Here is an 18,695-nt window from a genome sequence, read left to right as displayed (position 1 = left end):
GCAATTTGTAGTTTGGATGGCACATATTGTATAGCCACCTTGTTAGCCAACACCTATTCTCTTATGTAATGGGCATTTATTTCTATATGTTTGGTTCGTGCATGGAATATTGGATTAGATGCCAGGGCAGTGACACTTACATTGTTGCACCAAATGATAAGTTTAGAAGTTATAGGTATGCCCAACTCAGCAAACAAACTTTGTAACCAAGCAACCTCTGTTCTAGTTTGAGCCAAAGCCCTATACTCAACTTTAATGGAAGATAAAGCAACTACTTTTTGCTTTCTTGAGCTCCATTGAATTAAATTTGGACCTATGTACACACAATATCCACTAGTGGATCTTTTATCTTCCAAATTACTTGCCCAATCAGCATCAACGTAGCATTCAATGCTTAAACTTCTTGCAGGCTTAAAATATAACCCATGATGCATTGTTCCTCTAACATATCTCATAATCCTTTTGCAAGCCTACCATTGTAAATTAGTGGGAGCTGATAACAATTGACCGAGTTTGTTAACTAGAAAGCTGAGATCAGGCCTGGTAAGAGTGAGGTATTGAAGTGCTCCGATTGTGCTACGAAAAAGACTAGGATTCTCAAAAGATTCACTATCATTTGAAGCCAAATTTGTACCCACAACCATAGGTGTACAACAAGTGTCTACATCTAACAATCTGGTCTTAGTTAATAGGTCAGACACATACTTAGCTTGCTTCAAATGAATGCCTTTGCAAGTTCTTATAGCCTCCAATCCAAGGAAATAATGTAGTGAGCCAAGAGTCTTGAAAGCAAATTGATCATTAAGCTCTTGCATCAGCTGAGTAATGTAGGTTGGATTGGACCCTGTCAAGAGTATATCATATACATACACCAACACATAAGTGAGACAAGAATCTTGCTTAAGGATAAAAGGACTAGAATCTGAAATAAAGTTCAGAAATCCTTTGCCAAGCAAGGCTGTTTTCAATTTGTCAAACCAAGCCCTTAGGGCTTGTTTAAGACCATATAACGCCTTTTGCAATTTGCATACATATGTAAGCTAAGAAGAATCTTCAAACCCAATCGGCTACCGCATGTATGTTTCTTCATTTAAGGTCCCATTCAGAAATGCGTTGTTTACATCAACTTGTTAAACATCCCAACCATTTGTTACTGTCAAAGTCAGAATTATCTTGATTGTGTTGGTTTGACTACAAGACTAAAGGTTTCAAAGTAGTCAAAACAAGGGGTTTGTTGGAAACCCTTGGCAACTAACCTTGCCTTGCACTTTTATAATGTACCATCAGCATTGAACTTGGTCTTGATCACCCATTTGTTTCCTACCAAATTCATATTAGGAGACACGGGAACAAGTGTCCAAGTATTGTTATGAACCAGTGCATCAAACTCAGTTTTCATGGTTGCTTTCCAGGCAAAACTAGCTAAGGCATCTAATACTGATTCTGGTTCTAATTCAACTTGATACTGTGTAGAAGCAATAATGGGAGTAGAGGATACATTTTGTGTAGTAATAGAAGCAGTAGGATAATCATTATCAGTGCAGGTTTAAGCAGAAGTTATGGCTACAACTTTTGCTCTTATCAACATAAGATGAGTGTTTAATGCTAATGGCTAAGTGGACTATGAGTCTTTAAAGAATTTAGACAATGTAAGATCCACTTCAAGTGAGCAAGATGAAGGTATAATGTGTGATGGTATAATTGGCAGAGATGAAGTTTGGAGAGATTTAGTTGAAGGAAAACTGATAGAGGAAGCTATGTTTGTAGGTTGTGTGGTTGTGTTTTCAATTTGCCTCAAAGGTGGAGAAATGCTTTAAGTGTGAATGTTTGGTTGACTCTTAGGTAAAGGTGAAGAAAGATTTTTAGGTTAATAATTTGGTTGTCTCTTGGGAGGTTTTGTAGGTAAAGGGGAAGATTGTGTTACAGATGCAGAGTTAGAGTAATGATCTCTTGTTGCATTATTGTTAGTGGACTTGTTTTCAGGGCTAACTGTTGTAGAGGGACCAGGAGCTGCACCAGAGGAAGTAGGATGAATAGCAACAAAGGGAAAGGAATAAAGAGATTATATGTGAGACTCTTGTAAAGTATTTGGTATGGATGAAGAGCAACATGAGCCTTGAGAAAAAAGAAACTCAGACTCATTGAATTTGACACTTGGATTGATAATGAGTTTACCATATGGTTTTAAACACCTATAACCCTTGTGAACAAGACTATACCCAACAAAGACACACTTGACAGAGTGAAAATCAAACTTATTGGCATTCTACATGCGAAAGAAAGCAAAACAAGTGCAACCAAAGACTTTTAAGGTATCATAAACGGGTTGATGATTAAATAACTTTTGATAAGGTGACATGTGACCAATTGTAGTAGTCGACATCCTATTAATAAGGAAAACAGTAGTATCAAAGGCTAGCCACCAAAAACGTAGGGGCATAAAAGCATGAACAAGAAGGGTTAATCTTGTTTCTACTATGTGCCTATGTTTACATTCACATCTCCCATTTTGTTGATGAATGTAAGCACAAGAGTATCTAAAAAAAATGACTAATTCAATAAGGTAAGGTTGCAATGCAATGCACTCTCTTCCTTGGTCGAATTGCAAGCACTTGAGTTTGTGACCGAATTGCCTTTCGGCAAGATGATGAACTTTGATGAATACATATTTTATTTCTACCTTTGTTCAGAGAGGAAACAACCATGTGTATCAACTAAAGTCATCTAGGAATTGCACATAATATCTAAAGCCCTCAACTGAAGGTAAGGGTGAAGACCCCACACATCACTATGTATTAACTCTAGAGGTGCAGTGGATGTAGAGGAGGATGAGGGCAAACTAGTAAGGTGCAATTTTCCCATTTGACAAGCATCACAAAATTCAGGAGCAAAAGTAGAATTAGATTAAGATTGATGAACGACATTTTTTAGTAAAATGGCAAATATTTTGTGCAAAATAAGAGAATGTGGATACCCTAGTTTATTGTGCCATGTCATATGGGTATTAGGAATGGTATCAATAAGAAAGTAGTAGGTTCCAAAATCAGAGTCATCATTTTTGTACTTAAAACTTTTATACTCAGAACTGTGCAAATCAGGAGAGATATTAGAACTTTTCTTAAGAAAATTCAAGTCTTTATTATTGAAGGAGTTGTTACATTCTATAAGACTTTGAGCATTAGGATTACTAGTGCCAGTAATAAGGCACTGTGACTCTACATTATTAGGACAACCTGAATTGGACTTAGAACAAGACACACCAAGATTACAGCTCTCATGATTACAGAATTTAGAGCATGGTACATCAGACCGAGACATGTCAGTATTAGATTTATTTTTTCTAAACCATATTTGACACACGATTACAAGACTCAGAACAAGACACATTAGACTGAGATACGTAAGAACTAGACTTATTTTTACTACACATATTTGAGCAAAAAGCACCAAAATAGGGCATGGCAGAATTGGATGAACAAGACACAACAGATTTGGGTGAGATGTTTAACTAGTACAAGCCTCCTTTAAGTTCCCCTTGCAGCAATGTTGCCTTCGTTAATTTTTCCTTAACAATACAACAATCAACATTAAACTCTACCACTAAATCATTATCCTTGGTAAACTTAGAAATGCTTAGCAAATTTTTGGTGATTTTGGGCACACATAAGATATTTTTAAGAAGTAATAATTTGGAATGAAGAACGCTAGGTAAGTGAGTACAACCAGTATGAGAGATGTTGAGAAACTCACCATTGCCCACTTGAAGTTGATTTGCATCATCATAACTCTTGCTAAGACTCATGTGACTCAGGTTAGCAATTACATGATCTGTTGTGCCTGAATCCATGTACTACAAAAGGTTAGTAGGGGTACAAGATGTGGCAAGAAGAGAGTGTTGAAGTTGCTGATTGTATAAGGGACCAGAACCAGGTTTGGAACCAGGGAGTGATGTTTCTGAGCTAGCAACTACAACAAAGGCTTGACTTCCTCCTGCCAATTGTTGATTGGGAATACTTAACAAGGAAGTTCCAGAAGTGTCAAAACTCTGATGAACAAATTGTGGTTGCTACTAGTTCTAAGAGAAAGTGCCAATAGGTATAAACGATGTAGGAGACTATCCAAACGCTGTAATTGTCCAAATTGCTGAGATTGAGAGTTCACAAAATGTTGAGGAGGCAGATAATTGTGGGAGTACATATTAACCAAATGTAGCTGAGAAGGAGCCTGATGTGGAAAGGAGAACTGTGGTGGTTGTGAGCTAGAGTAGGCATTATTAAATGAACATTATAAGTTGCATTGAACCTGTGATAACATTGCAGAGCAAAGTGTCCTAGCTTATTGCAAAGTTGACATATTAGTTTATTTCTGCCACAATTTCTACCTTTGCCTTTGTCATATTGCTAAAAGGGAGGTCTTTGAGTAACCATAGAAGCATTAAAACTTGGTTGTGAATGATTTTCGACACCAACATTATAAGCAATAGTGGTTAGTGTTGCATAATTTTGTTCATAGTGTGGATTTCCTAGTGAAACTAGTGAAGGAATGGGAATGGAATTGTGTGCAGGTTTTTGTAGTGGGTTATAAGTATTTTTGGTATTGAGGTGGGGATTGGAGGAAGAGTTGGTATTAGTGACATTAGTAAGAGCTTCAGTAGTATGGAGTGATGCCACATTTGTAGAACTTTTATACATATTAGTGGTGTTAAATTTTTCTAGCCTAAGCTCATATTTTTGCAGTAAGAACTGAGCTTCCTGCAATGTTACGGTATCGACTTTGGACTCAAGTCTAGATGTCAAATTGACAATCACTGCGTCATATTCAGGTCCTAGACCATCCAATACATATTGTAACAAGTCCTCATCTGGCACAATCAATCCACTGGCAAACAAACTTTCTGCAATTTCCTTTATTCTTTTAAAGTAATCACTAATGCTCATATTACACTTCTGAGTGGTTTGTAACAGGTTTTTAAGATGTAAGGCTCTGGCCTTGGAATCATTGAGAAATTCAAGATATAGAGCATTCCAAATTTCAATAGAGAACCTACATTTCGATACTATTCCAAACATACTTTCAGAGATGGAAGCTAATAGCCAACTCATAAGAAACTTATCTGTGCACTTCCATAGAATGTAAGCAAGATTCACCTTATTACTAACTGAATCATCACTTAACTTGAGTTCACCTCTAATTTGCCCTAATTCATTTTCAATATCTGAGTTCGACAGAAGGAAAGGAAACAGGCAGGGAACTTTACTGAGAAGATGGTCCTCTAGTTCATGTGATCCTATAGCAAAAAGAACTTGAGAGCTCCAAAAGCGATAATTGTTTCTTGTGAGCTTTGGACTGATAACTTGCAAGCTCGAAGGCAGAGATGAGGTTGAATAAGTCACAGACTCTTTTAGTAAATGAGAGGTTGATTGATCAATTGATTCTCGTAGAAGTTCTTCCATGCTGTTAAACGAATGTGTGGAACCAGAATCAGTCGCCATTAACGTTAGTCAATGCTCTGATACCAGTTAAGGTAGAGAAAAGTTGAAGAAAACCAGTAAAGCTAGCTGGTTCAAATGTGTATTGATTAAGTGAGTAAGGAAGATACATATTCTGTTTTTATACAAAGAATTTTAGACAAAGTAAAACTGCATCGTATGACAATTACATTTGTGCCTTATTACAATTATGCCCTTATTGATTTTTGGTCAACCGTTTTCTCTCTACCACACCATTCTGTTGTGGTGTATCATTACAGGAGGTTTGTAAAAAGATTCCATAATCTCTATAATAATCAAGCATATGGGTCGATTGAAATTCTAAACCATTATCCACTCTAATCTATTTAACCTTGTGCCCAAACTATCTCTCTATCATATTGCAAAACATAGGCAAGATGTTGCGAACTTCAAACTCATGTTTCATCAAGTATACCTAAACACCTCAACTATAATCATCGACTATAGACAAAAAATAGTGTGCCCCTGAATATGATGGTGTTTTGTAACTTCCCCTATATCACAATGTATGAGTTCAAAACATGAAGTTGACTTTACTAAGCTAAGAGCAAAAGTTAGTCTAGCATGTTTTGCCTTTTGACATGAATCACAAAAAACAAAATTATCAAAACTAACATTATTTGAATGTTTCTGAATATGACGAATCTTGCCAGTGGAGGCATGTCCTAAACGTTGTGCCAGAGCTCCGAGTCTTTTCCCTTGTCAATTGATAAAGTCACCGCCCTCTTTCACATTGGCTCCAGATGATATAAGCCATCACGGTGCTAGCCCACGCCAATCAGACTCCTTGTAGGTAAGTCCTGTATCACACAAAATTTTGGAAAGAATGTCAATGCATAATTAAAATCCTTGTAAGTCTACTAACAGACAATAAATTACAGCTGAATTCTGGTACACTCAAAACTTTGCATATTTCAATTCCATTAGGCAATTCTGCCCTGCCAAAACCCTTCACTGCCACACTATTTCCATTGGAGATCTTCATCAGTGGCCCTCCATCATCATTACTCACATCTGTCAACATCTTTTGGTCACTAGCTATATGCTCAGTGGCTCCTGAATCAATGGTCCAGGTATTGTCAAAATATATCTTATCGGCCATGTTTACCGTTGGCTATTCATATGATGTCTCCGTTTCTTTGCCCAAAAACTTTAACAATTGGGCATATTGTGACTGTGTGAGCCCTGGTAGCACCACTACATTACTTGAGACTTGTGCTGCATTCGGTTGTCCTCTTGACAGTCTGCAGTCCTCCTTATCAATGCCTTTGTCTTTAGGACCTTTCCTCCATCCCGGGGGATACCCAATAATTTCAAAACATTGGTCTTCGGTGTGCCCAACTTTTTGACAATGGCCACACTTTGGTTTCTCCCTTCTTCTTGTGCATTGCTAACCCCTTCCTTCTTCGTTTTTCTATCTCTAAAGTTGAAAAGCAATAACTTCCATGGTCGACCTCCTTGCTGCAGAGACTTGCTTTTGTTGTTCATCTTCCACCACTAGGTGATAGGAACTTCCAAGGCTTGGTGTAGGTTTGGTATTAAGGATCTGTGTTTTGATGGTGCCAAATACTTCATCTAGTCCCATCAAGAAATCATACAATTTTTCTTTCTCCCTTACTGCCACGAACTTTGTCACAACTCTGCATGTACATCCTTGACAGGTGCATTGTGGGAGGGAGATATTGATTGCATCTCATCCCAAAGGCCTTTGAGTTTGTTGTAATACCCTGCTACCGACATCTTTTCTTAGTGCATTTCCTTGACCCAATATGTCTGACAGATTTGCCCAAATCTCTCTTGCTATCTCAACATGAGATACACTTCCTCTTACCTCTCTGCTAATGGCGCTTCTCAACTATCCTTTCACCATCGCGTTGCAGCAATCCAACTCATCAAAACGTCAAAGCCAACTGTCGGCTTAAGTATCGTTCCATCAATGAATCCTATTTTGTTTTTGGCCCACAACGCATTGCTCATATCATCAACCCAAGTGCTATAGTTGGTTTCATTGAGAAGTTCACTCACAAATATTTGTCCTAGACTGTCTGAGGGATGTAAGCAGTATGGGGACTGTTAGGAATCGATCAACCCAGAGCAACGGAAAAACAAAATTTAAAGGATAAATCGATTCCTTTAAAACCCAAAATCAGAGTACAGATTATATAGTTACTGTGCTAAATCAAAAATCTACAGAAAATATAAATAATCCACACAAGGATAAAAAATATTACGCACGTTTGGAGGCTCCTTCACTTTGTCTCTGATTTGGATTCGCTACCGATTCAAAATAGAATCGAACGAATGGTGATCCACATGAAGACAATCCGAAGAACCAAAAAGGGATTTGCTATATCCTCTTTGGCTTCAAGAATCAACTTGAATCAAAGGAAATCTTTGATTCAATAAACCAAGGGTGGCGTGATAGAGTGAAAAGGGAGAGAGGGCAGCCATTTCTTTCAATGATTGAATAATAATGAGATTATGTCATTTTCTCTTAACACACACATGCACTTATATAGTGCATGTTTGAAAACCCTAATCCTCTTAGGAATAGGATTAGGCTCCAACCCAAATTACCCCTTGTGTCCAAACAGTCTCAATTTGTATTTCATTTTAATTATTATTATTGTAATTAAAATCAATTAATATATTTATCAAATATATTAACATTTAATAATAATAATAATTCTTTTAAATATACGCATACATATATTTAAATATAACTTACTTGATTTAATATTAAATCCAGGCAACAACCTCAACAAATCTAATTGCACTATGAGATTACCAAAATACCCTTTCATCCTAAAAGATGAAAGTTCCCCTTAGACAAACTGATTCTCAAATTATCTTCTATGTGTGTGACCCGTAAGCTCCTCATCATATCGATAATGAGTAGTATCGCGATTAACACCAATTAATCGTCTCATTACACACAGACCAAGATTGGCCCCTAACAAGGCATCATGGCCACCCGATAAATTCAGATTCATCAAAATAGCTATCTATCAACGATATGGTTACTCTGCAATCAAATCTTTTCACCAACTGTCATCTCATCGAGACTAAGGTACAAAAATAGTGTCAACCTCTGTTACTCTCAATATGTTTGTATTCAGTTATTGGACCAATGACCGGAATAATAAATTATATTGAGCAACAACTCAATCCCACTGTGGCCACGGCTTTAGTGTCATTATCATTTACTAAATTGTGCAGTGAGATAACTTCTCTTGTACCCGGGAGTGATGAATCCTCTGTCGATCCACTATAGTCTCGATACACTCCTTGATGCAGCCAATCACTACCGTATTGACAACTCTGAGTAGAATAGTGTTGGGCTAGTGTCAAACTACACCAATCGATGCACAAGGAGTCTAAAGATCACATGCATCACCATTCGTTAGAGGATTTGTTTCATAGACACTAGGGTTACCATCTATATGGAATCTTCTAATGGGTCAGTCTAATGAACTTGCCTACAGCAAGCACTCATGTGTTGCGCTAGGTTGTCAGCAAACAACCTTGACAAGCGAGATCAGTCACTGTCTTTTGACAGGGTCGTTCAACACTATGATAGCCTTACCATATTATCTATGTCCTTGGTCAGAGTAATACTAGGGCTACAAACATTTCTAGAATGGTCACCATATGTGATCATAGGGTTCTCACTATCAATATTTGAAACACTTGATACCCTTGTCATGGTTCTACCATCCTAAGGACATATATCAATACATACATACATGATTTACACGATATAGAATAAAATGTATTTTATTGATCAATTAACATTATTACAAAGAGTCAATTCTATAATAATTGATTGGCTTTAGGGCACCTACTCTAACAGGGAAGTCACATCCATACCCAATGATCCCTTCATGGTGGTTATGATCTAGTTGTCGACTGCCTTGTAGTCGTTGATCTTGTTATCACTATCCTCGCCATTGTTGTTCTTCGTCATGATTTTGGTTGAAGAAGATAATGGTCGATGAGGTGTTTAAGGTATCAAATGCTCTAATACCATGAAGAATTTGATGGAAATGTATAATTCATCGGTTGCTCATTTCACAATCTGATCAAGTATATGTACAGGCATGCCTTGAATATAACTAAGGCAAGACAAAAAAATAAGGATACTATGCCTATTATATTATAGGCTTTAAGGCAAGTGTCAAAACCCAAAAAGGAAGTCCAATCAAAACAATATATTCTACATCGGGAGCTCAGAGCTTTTCTACTTTGTTCGTGAAGTCGCAAGGAAATCCTGAAATGGATCCTCTTCTCTATTATATAGTTGGAGACCCTGGCTGCGCTACTTTGAATGGTTTCCTCTTTCAAACTGGTTTGTATCTCATTTACCCGTCTATTCTTGAGGTTTCACGTAGACACCTTCGATGTTTAGTGAAAGAAAAAAGAGATCCACAGGTTTCAGAATAGAATACTTACCCCTTTATAATCGACAGATTTAGGCAAACTATTATTTCTAACACATAATCTAGGGTACAATGATGAATATGTCCTTTTTTTTTTTCTTTTATCCTACAATAAAAAAAAAGGTTTATATTAATATTTCTCAAATTATAAAAATATTAAAAAATGTTAAACTTTGGATAAGACATTTAGGAAATAAATAACTTGTATCTATTATTATGTTGACTATTTTACCCTTATGACCATTAATTTTCACAAACAATTTGTCAATTATAAGGATGCAAGTGTTACATTCCAAAACCTCTCCTCTTCTTGTCAATTGTTTAATCTTATAAATTAATGCAATGTTACTCTTGTCAAAATATATTTTTAGGTCCACTACAGTTTGACGAAATTGATTACACTGGAGGTTTGCCAACGTTGCATTTATACCCATACATATGGACCAAGGTGCAAAATTTATAACTTGATAAGTGTTGTATAATGTGAGGGATTGATATTTAATTAAATCTGCATGATAATGATAAATTTGTAGAGTGCGAGTATAATATTTGTAGATGCACCAATATGCTCTGGTTACTCCTATTCAACAAACCCAGCAGATTACGAGATCTCAGACTTACAGTCAGCAAATCAATCTTATATTTTTATAAGAGAAGTGAGTGAATCATGTTATTTAAAATGAGCTTAGCTTTCTAAAACAGCCCATGCATATACATATAGAGTTTTGTGTAATTTTTGAATTCAATATTGCAGTGGTTAAATGAGCATCCCCAATATATAAAAACCGACTTTTTGCTGCTACGGATTCATATTCTGGTGTATTTGCTCCAGTTATCGCAAATAATATATTGGATGGTAATTTCCCTACTAATGAATCAAGTAATTTCATTCTTTTGTTGTTTGATTTACCTAATTATTCATGGCGTTGCAAGTAATAATGCCGGACTCGTGCCCACAATAAATCTAGTGGTAATGATCAACACTCGGTTGTTTAGCCTGTTTGGTTGCTTATAAAATTTCTATTTCTATATGAATGAAACAGGGGATTATAAGTGGATCACCACGTATGAATGGTAAAGAAGAACAAAGTTATCAAACACTATTAGCTCATAAGCTTGGACTTATATCCAAGAGTATTTTTAATGTCAGTAATTACCAATAGGCTTGAGCGTGCCTAGTCGGTGTGGGACTCCAATACTTTCCCTCACGGTCAAGCTCATATGTTCTGTCATGTTTGTTGATGAACCTCATGGTTAAGTCCATATGTTGAGTCATGCTTGTTGATGGAGGTAGTTGCTGGCTTTAATGCCTCACCCGTTGGTTAAGCGCTCAACTCAACTGAACTTAGCTCTGATACCATAATAAAATTTGAGGTAGGCCTGACTCCTTACCCTATAAAGCTTTGTTCAATAGGAGGATTAATCCCTCTTATAAACCAGTAGGCTTGAGTGTGCTTAGTCGGTGTGGGACTCCAACAAACTCTATTAATTTTAGAATTATTAAATCTAAACATAATATTTAATAGTTGGCTATATCACAGTATGCCAGAGAGTATTGTAATGAGACTTACTTCCATACATATACCAGTACAGGGAGTGCTGAATACCTAGAGAATCTTGAAGTAGTCGATGAGGTATTATCAATTTTTCTTTTAATTATTTTCTCAAACTCACAAAATTTTACATATATATTTGGGTAAGCATTATCTTAATTTTGTAGTTAATTGAACAAATAAATATGGAAATGGTGTTGGCTCCCAAGTGTAGCACAATATCACCAAAATTAGATGATGGAAACAAGAGGAGATCTTTGAGACAAACTGACTATTGGTACAAGGTTCTCATTCTCTTTCTCTCCATTTTAGAGCTACTGGTTTTGTTAATTTATATAATTTTGATTCTAATTAATTAATTTTTATGTTATCTTGCAGAATTTTGGTTATCTACTCTCTACTATATGGGCAAACAATGAAGTGTTCAACGTGCTCTTCATGTCGAGAGATATTTATTATATTAAAATTTAAGAGGTTTATTTCATACAGCCCTTGTTGGATCATTTAATCTAGGGTTAAGCACGGGTAGTAGGTAGAATCGAAATCAGAATCAGAATCGAAACCCACTCAGAACAGACATTGTGTGAGTAGATTCCGGTTCCATATATATATATATATATATATATATATATATTTGGGAATTAACACTGTGTGATTTCGGTTCCGGTTCCTACATGTGGAGGAATCGGAATCAGAACCTAGGAAAAGAACCTGAAACAGGTACCCGGTTTAGAACTTGCTTGAAACTGAGGGCAGGTACCTAGTTTGGAACCTGCTTGGAAATGAGGGCGGGTACCCGGATTGGAACCTTCTTAGAACCGATAGTGGGTACTGTTTTGGAACCTGGGCTGAAACGAAATATCTGTGAATAATGGGGGCCTAGTAATTTTACTTATAAAAAATTTAAAACGGAAAAAAAATTAAATTTTACAATAACCTAATTAAAAATTTATACAATTATACATATAAACTACATCGTATAAAAAACTTTAATATATTATAATAACCTAATCATATATATATATATATATTACTGTATTAAAATTCCTTTAATATATTATAATATTAAAGTTTTGATTAATTAAGTGTATAATTGGAATTATGATCCAATTAAAAGTGTTTCAATGTTATTAAAAAAATTATTTTTGAACAAAATAGTATATTTGATTGAATAATAATATAATATTTAGTTATTTAGTTCAATTACCAAGTTATAAGTATATCTATAAGTAAATTAGTAATTAATTAATTATATATGATAAATTGATAAACAATAGTGCATTACTAGTTAAATGATTACTTAATTAATTATAACATTGCATTATAAATATTAGTAATCTATCACATTAGTAATTTAGTACATTACTTAATTACATGATTAGAAATTTAATTAAGTATAATATTACATTATAGATTTATAGTATGATTACTTAATTAATTATAATATTATATTATAGATTTATAGAATGATTACTTAATTAATTATAACATTCAATTTTAGCATAGTTTTGGTTCTAATGAATTAATTTTTATGTTAATTTGTAGAATTTTGGTTATCTATTCTCTACTATATGGGCAAACGATGAATGTGTTCAATGTGCTCTTCATGTCCGAGAGGTATTTATTTGATTAAAATTTAAGGGGTTTATTTCATACATCCCTTTGTAGGATCGTTTAATCCCAAGTAAGTTTACGGAAACTATTAAAAACTCTTCTATAATTATGGAAACCCCACTTGGGACTGGGGTTTTTTTTTTTTTAAATAATCTAAGAAGTATTCAATAATTATAATGGAATTTTTAATGGTTTTCAAAAAAATTGAGTATGTTCATATTAAATAATCCCACAAGGGTATATAAAATAAACACAAAATTCAAGTGGGATTGAGAATATGTATAAATATCAGACTGAAAATTTTCATTGCTAATAGTAGGGGTGTTCGGTTCCGGATACCTTGTACTTTTTGAAGGAACCGGAACCAGAACCAGAACTGACGGTTCCTTGAAATTTAGAATCAGAACCGGAACCGATGGTTCTGGTTCCTAGGTACCCAAAACCAGAACCTGTAACAACGGTTCCGGTTCTAGTTCTGGGTACCCTGTAAAATTACAATGACCCCTTAAAAGTTTTTAAAATGGGAAAAAAACCCTTAAAAAATTACAAATACCCCCCCACTTGGCACTTGTTAACAAAAATAAAATTACAAATTATAAATTCAAAATTACAAACTCCATCACTTTGTAAAGGTAGATTCTCAAAAGTCAAACCAACTTACTTTAAATATTATGAAATATAAATATAAATGTATTCACATTACTTTTTCTACAAAAGTTTTTATTAAGCCCCTAATATTTAATTTTATTTTATATTAGTCTCGGTTCCTGGTTCTTGGTTTTGGTTCTAGTTCCTAACTATAGGAACCGGAACTGAAATCGTATAGTAACGGTTCCAAAAATTTGGAACCGAAACCTACCCATTGACGATTGGTTCTGGGTAGGAATCAGAACTAAACCTAGGGTATTCACCGGTTTCGGTTTCAATCGGTTCTTTTGAACACCCCTAGGGAAAAATAAAAGAGTGGCGGAGGTGCAATATTTTACATTTTATGAGGCTCATATGATTGTGATGTCGACAGTTCTTTTGACTATCATAAAAATCTTACCAAATCAGGCCTACAACTTTTAATACAAAATTCCAGCAAAATCTTTAGTTGCAACTGAAAGGGTTGTCTTGTCGAATTTGGTTCATTAGTAAAGGTATAACTATTCAGAATTTTTGTTTTTTGAATTATATTTTAGATTAAAATAAGTTTGTAATTTATGATACTGAATCTTCTATTTAGGTACACAATGAAGTATTGAAATTATGGATATCAATTGATTTACGCAACTCTCAAGATAAGAAAGTTGTTTATGTTAATCACAATTTTTTGGAGGAGTGAAAGAAAATTGAAGCTAATGTTAAAGAGTATATTTTGTATAGGGATCAGGTCACTCTCCGATCACTCTCCAACTAAGTGGAAGGGAAGGAAACCTATGAAATGTTTGAAAGGTGGGTACATTTTTACCCACTTTGGGCCGTTTGGATCGGCTGGCGTTTATTTTGTAAAATTCTAGTATTTAGTTTGAAAGTAATAAAATATTACGGTAATCTTTCATTGTAAATAGTATTTACTATTAGTAATATAAGGGGTAATCTTATTACCTTGTTAAGGGGTGTTATTAAAACCAATGTTTTGAAATCCGGACCAGACCGGAAGGTCTAATCGATCCGACTGGGTTTCGCTAGATTTCCAGTTTAAAAAGAGTAAAAACCCGGGTTTTTAAGTTAGACCGTTTCAAACCGTTGTTGGACCATCTTAATGTAGCAAACCGACGGTCCAACTGGTATAAGAAACAAATCCGGTCCACTGAGAAAAATTAAAAAATGTGAAAAAAATTTAAAAAGTTAAAGTCAAACGGTCAAACCCCCAATTTTTTTAATCCATTTTCTATTTGGTTTTGCAGATTAGCTGTCTGCCACTTTGCTAAATTGAAATTCGCGTTTGCTTTTGGTTTGCTTTTTCAGTTTTCTTTTTGGTTTGCCATTCGCGATCTCCACTCTCCACTCTCCAGTCCAGTCCTCCTCCTCCATTCGTGATCTCGGATCTCCTTCAAGCTTCAGCTTCAGCCTTCAAGTCTTCACTCTTCAAGTCTTCAACCTCTTCAATCATCGCAATCTCCTCCTCTTCAATCAACCTCTTCAGGCTCCAGTCTAGTCCTCCTCCATTCGCAATCTCCTTCAAGCTTCAGCTTCAGCCTTCAAGTCTTCAAGTCTTCAACCTCTTCAATCATCGCTGGTCTGCTACTCTGCTTCTTCCTTGTCGTGGCTGGTCTGCTACACTACAGTCGTGACTTCAACTTTAGTAGTTCAGTTCAGAGTCTTCATTCTTCAACGGTGCAACCTCTTCAATCATTACCGTCGCCATCTAAAAGCCTGCTTCTTGCTTGTCGTTGCTGGTCTGCTAGATTAGTCAGTCACTACTTCAACTTCAGTTCAGATTTCAGCCTTCACATCTGCCACCGTCTGCGAGCTGCCGTTTGCCGTCGACCAAGTAACAAACTACTGTAAGAGACTAAGAGTCATCCGATCTTTCTCTGTCTGCTATTTCATATCATGATTCATGATATTATTATTTAAACGTCCTGTCTTTTTTAGTACAAAATGTATCAGCAACTTGGTCTTCGATTTATTTAAAGCATGAAAAATAGGGAACATAATTTCCATGAATATGATTGATCTGGAAAATATGAGTTATACTTTCTTGAAGCATTATAGACATGTATAGTAGTACATAGCTGGGTGGGAAACATAAGAAGTATGGTGCGGAACATTATATATGGACAATCCTTGCAAAAATCAAATGATGCAGAGGCAAGCATATTGCCACATTGCATTTACTGAAGTGAATCATCATGTTGATGTCAGCATGATGACATCAGCAGTCCGACCGACCAGTCCAACCGTGAAAACCAAATACCAGGCCTCGGCCGAGTCGACTCTCGATCCGGTTTTTAGAACATCGATTAAAACATTACTAGGGTAATCTGATTTTTCTACCCATTTTGCCCTAAATTAAAAACCATTTTGGACATAATTGCTCTCAAATGTCTACCAAATAACAATTACCCAGCTCTCCTACATTTAAGAAATTAGCTAGAACACCATAGCCACAAAAAAGTTTAAAAGTTAGCAAAATACCCCAAATCACCCAAGACCACCGCCAATCGTGACTCACCACCATCGACCACTGACATCAGTCATCGTAATAATGCATGACGTGCAGTAAGGCTAGTCGTGTGTTGGTAAGGCTTTTTTCGGCCATGGATCTGTTGGAAACGACCAGATCTGGCGCTTTCATGGCCATTTCACGGCCAAAGATGTGGCTGTGAATCTTTGGCCATGGATCTGACTATTTTCTAGCCATGGATTTGTGATCCATGGCCATTTCTGGCTTTGTCGGCGCACGACCGACCATATACGACCAATTGTGTGCCATTCCATCAACTGCCAACAGTGGTGGTTGGTTGCCAACAGTGGCTTGGGGTGGGTGGGGGTGATTTTGCTATAAATTAAAGTTTTGTATGACTGGCGTGTTTTAGCAAAATTTCAAATATAGGGGGTTAAAAATTATTTAAAAAATAATAATAATAAATACTATTATGTTAATATTTAAAAAGAGGGCAATTTAGTAATCTGTACAACATACCCACCCATTTATCCTCCCAATCAAATAATATATTATTCATCAATTTATTCAAACTAACCAAACACATTTTTTAAATATTCTCAATAATCTTCAAGGTGATCTTTCTTTCCATTAATTTAATATATTTTTATAATAAAACATTATATGATTCAAACGCTTCTTGTAGGTGATAGCCACAGTTTCAAGACTATCAAATCTATGTAGCTACCATTTGAAATTTGCAACTTTGCAACATGATGAGGATTAATGGCTACAACGATTGTTTCGAGCAACAAATTGTTTTGATGATTGTTGAGGCATTTTTGTGTTAAAAACAGATTTTAATATAGATTGGATTATTTGAAAGTAGAGATGGGTCAAGTCAATTCATTATTATTATTTCGAAAATTAAATTCTATAAATGATAACAAGGAAATGCATTGGATAAAATTTTGCGAAAATAATGAAAATATAGTTTAATATAGAATTGGGTTGTTTGAGCTTAATTAGGGTGGATAAATTGGTTTGATTAACTTATGAATTGACCAAATTAAATACATGATTTTTAAAGCTGTCAAATAGAATCCTAACGGATTGTCAATATTCACATGTATTTTTTATTATTGAAAATTTGGCAAAGTTACCATAATTTATAATGAAATTATAATGAATTGTTAAGTGTTATAAACGGAACAAATTAAGAAAGAAAGTATACATGAGATGAGTTGAAAGGAAAAAAAATTAAAAAAAATTGAACATAAAGAGTAGAGATGTTGAAAATATCCAGCCGCACTGAGGCCCGGAAAAGCAGGCCTAGGTCAGGACCTATATCTAGAGGCTAGGATCATGAGTACATTATATTATTAATTTTTTAAAATAAAAGAGAGAGATGGGAGAAAATAGATTGACGAGTTTTTGGTTATGACCTCCGTCCATTTGTATCCATAAAACATAAAATTCACATTATTTAATTGAATTTTTTTTTTTTAAAATTTCAAGTGTGGTGTGTGATTTTTCCATCAAGTTCGAAGAATTGCGAGGTTATAGCTCGATCTAGAATCTGTTTAATTCAATTGATTATTCGACTCAGCATAAGCTCGTTGAATTGTAGCTCGATCTCGCACAAACCAGTCATCAATCCTTACAGTTATTCAACCAACTCACAAATAACTCCAAATTCCGGATATCTAAAAAATGATCAGATTGACAACAATCTTAGCGCAATCTCAGCGCTCAATTACGAGAATATCGAAAATGCATTTCAATCTTAATTGTAATCCCTTTATTTTTGCTCTTTCTTTTATACAAAATCTACATATAAACCCTCTCCAATGATGAGAAAAGGGTTAGCAAATTATTCTAGGATTATTATTATAAGCTCTCACAACAAATGCAAAAACAATTGACGTAGGTTCAAGAGTATATCTTGCCGAACCACTTTAAAAACTTTATTGTCATTTACTTTATTGCATTTTCCGTTTACATATTGCTGGCTACCCGTAATCACACACACACTAGTTCTGATCCTATCAAAGTTGATCGAATCACTCTAATTGGTGTATTTTTGCATCAACACCAAGATTCTTTTTTAGAATGTGTTCATTTATGAATTTTGTATATCTATTTTTTTTAGTATTGAAAATGTTTAAAAAATGTAAAAAATGAAAACGCGTTTGATATGTTATAACCTCCACACCAAATAAAATCCTTTTAAAGTATCACTTATTTTATCCATCTCAAAGAGATTGTTTCACTTATGTCCATGGTTAATTTTCATTTGAAATTTTGTGGTAAAAATATTGATTTAAAATGAAAAGTTTGTTTCAGAAGAGAGAAGAGAAAAAAAATGAAAAGAAAGGAAAATATATAATTCTTTCTTTTCATTTTTTATAGAAACAATGCAGTCTAGCCTTTCTTTTCATTTTTTTATAGAAACAATGGAGTCAATAGCCTTTTCTTCTCTTAC

The sequence above is a fragment of the Pistacia vera genome, unplaced genomic scaffold (genome assembly GCF_008641045.1).
Source record: "Pistacia vera cultivar Batoury unplaced genomic scaffold, PisVer_v2 Contig653, whole genome shotgun sequence".
Lineage (NCBI taxonomy): Eukaryota > Viridiplantae > Streptophyta > Magnoliopsida > Sapindales > Anacardiaceae > Pistacia > Pistacia vera.
This window is presented reverse-complemented; position numbering follows the sequence as displayed.